This window comes from Leptonychotes weddellii, chromosome 9 (genome assembly GCF_054177405.1).
Source record: "Leptonychotes weddellii isolate Sample4059 chromosome 9, ASM5417740v2, whole genome shotgun sequence".
NCBI lineage: Eukaryota > Metazoa > Chordata > Mammalia > Carnivora > Phocidae > Leptonychotes > Leptonychotes weddellii.
In genome coordinates this window covers 21,822,528-21,825,491 of record NC_138377.1, presented here as the reverse complement: position 1 = coordinate 21,825,491, position 2,964 = coordinate 21,822,528, and positions in this window count along the sequence as shown.

The window sequence follows — 2,964 nt, the reverse complement described above, 5'->3', positions numbered from 1 at the left end:
TATGCCGGTTTATTTCCATTTTGAAAAACAAAAAGAGTATAAACTTGAAAATGAGAAAAAAAAATGCAATGACAAACAGAAAGAAACATAATCTCTGCCCTTGTGGAGCTTATGGTCTTGATTGACAAGAAATGGGTTTGTTATTTCCCTTTTTACTACTCCTAACCTAATACAGTGAGTGAAAGAGTCTGATTCTCTCCCTGCGTTTCTGGCCCTACTTTTGCCAGAAAATCTTGGATAACATTTTTGGACCATTTTCAGTGGCAATATTTGCGCCCACAAAACTGAGTAGGCCCTGGGGACAAGAGCTTAGAATTGCATTATTATTTTAAAGCCTGGGCTGTTTAAAGGAATGATTGCATGCAAATATGAAACTTTAATGGAATGGTGGTTCCTGATTGGCTCGGGGTGCCTGCAAAGCACCCAGTAGAGTGATTTTAATCTGTGTCTAACAAGGGACTCCTGGGTGGCTCAGTCAGTTAAGGGTCTGCCTTTGGCTCAGGTCATGATCTCAGGATCCTGGGATAGAGACCCTCTTCAGGCTGCCTGCTCAGCAGGTCAGCTTCTCCCTCTCCCTCTGCCTGCAGCTCCCCTTGCTTATGCTCTCTCTCTTTCTCTCTCTCAAATAAATAAATAAAATCTTAAAAAAAAATCTGTGTCGGGCGCCTGGGTGGCTCAGTTGGTTGAGCGACTGCCTTCGGCTCAGGTCATGATCCTGGAGTCTCAGGATCGAGTCCCGCATCGGGCTTCCTGCTCAGCAGGGAGTCTGCTTCTCCTTCTGACCCTCCCCCCTCTCATGTGCTCTCTCTCTTTCTTATTCTCTCTCTCAAATAAATAAATAAAATCTTAAAAAAAAAAATCTGTGTCTATCAAAGTATTTGCAGTTGGAGCTGGGAGAGAAGACAGATGAGTGCTCCAGGAACAGGCAGGTAGAGCCTGTGTCTCAATGGTAGCTATCTGCGTGTGTGTTTCCTCTGCCCTAGAAGCACCTCCAAGCCTCCCACTCAACCACCACACCCCACACTGCCACCTTGGACTTCCTGTGGGCATTCACTCAGTTGACTGTCGCAGTCATCTGAGGTTCTGCTTCAGGAAGTGGACTTTTGCTTCTGGCTCCAGGAAGAAGGGGTGGGTGCTGCAGATAACCATTATAATGGTGGTGCTATTAGTCAAAGCTTTTTGAGTTGCAAGTTTTGAAACTGAATTCAAACTGGACTAAGTATAAAGGAGATTTATTGGCTCACATAACCAAAAAGAGTAGGGGATAGCTCTAACTGGATTCATGTGCTCAAACCATGCCATCAGGAATCCATCTCCATTCTTGGCTTGGCGTCCCTCTGAGTTGGCTTCATTCACACATAAGGCGTCCCTCTGAGTTGGCTTCATTCACACATAAGGCGTCCCTCTGAGTTGGCTTCATTCACACATAAGGGGTCACACATGTCATGGTAAAGAGGGCTCATGGCTGGCAAGCTTGCATTCAACCAGCCTTAAAATCTCAGCTGAGAGAGAGTGCTTCCTTTCTGGACTCTGAGTGAGGGTCCTAGCGAAGTTCCCATTGGCCCAGCTCAGGTCACATGCCTCAGGCGGATGTTGAATTGATTGGCCATGCCTGAGTCTTGGGCCCACTCGCTCCCTCAGGTCTGAGGCAAGAGCTCTGAGAAGGGGAGACCAATGGTTTCTGGAATGGGAGAGATAGGTGCTGTTTCCAGAAAAAATGGGTGCTGGGCAGGCATAAACAACAGATATACTGCTCATGTTGGATATGACAATAACAACAAGCAGCAGGAGGTAAGAATGCCTAGGAGATTCTCACCACTTTTAGAAGACATTATTAAGAAATACCGATTTTAGACTTTCCCTCCTCCCCAAATCCAACCTCCAAAATTTACTCCAAATTTATATTTATTTAAACTGATTAAAGTGATTGGTATCTTATCATTTTCATCTTCATCAAATCATCATCCCAAAGCAATTAATTTTTTTTTTTTAAGATTTTATTTATTTGCGAGAGAGAGAATGAGAGACAGAGAGCATGAGAGGAAGGAGGGTCAGAGGGAGAAGCAGACTCCCCGCTGAGCAGGGAGCCTGATGTGGGACTCGATCCTGGGACTCCAGGATCATGACCTGAGCCGAAGGCAGTCGCTTAACCAACTGAGCCACCCAGGCGCCCCCAAAGCAATTAATAAACAACCTCTGTGTATGTAGTTGTATCAGAAAAATAGAAATATCATCTCTACAAACTGAGAATTTACTCTCACAGGGAGCATAAATGATGACAGATGACTCATAGACAACCATACTAGTTCTGAATATGTTATGTATTGTCAGTTTGAATTGTATATGTAATTGTATATGTAATACATATACAATTACAATATACAATTGTAATTGTATATGTAATACAATATGAATTGTATATGTAAAGGATACCTCAGTTAAAAAAAAAGTTTAGAGAAAAATGACATAAGTTAGAAGGTTCATTCATTCCTAGGCAGGGTGGCATATGTATCCTATGGAGTGATGAGATTTGTATATCTATTTTTTTTTAAGTAGGCTCCATGCCCAACATGGAGCTTGAATTCAGCAGCCTGAGATCAAGAGTCTACCCACTAGCCAGCCAGGAGCTCTCAGTCCAATCTTGACTTTCCTCAAGTTGACCATTCCATATTGATTTGCCAACCCATAGCTCGCATTTCAATGGGTTGCTTCTCTATCATCCATTCCACTATTCCTTCACTGGTTAGTAGTCATATATTTAGAGTGGGGTTAACTACTGCCCAGGCCCTTGCCACGGTGACAGATTTACGGACATACAAAGCTTAGTTGATTCAATCATGGTAAGACTGGAGATTTGGGTTCAGTGAGTGGAGGAAGGAAACCTATCTATTCTCCTGGAAGGTGTGCTATATGAATGTGAAGCTTACAACTGCTGCAGCCATTTGGCTACCAGAAAGAAAACTT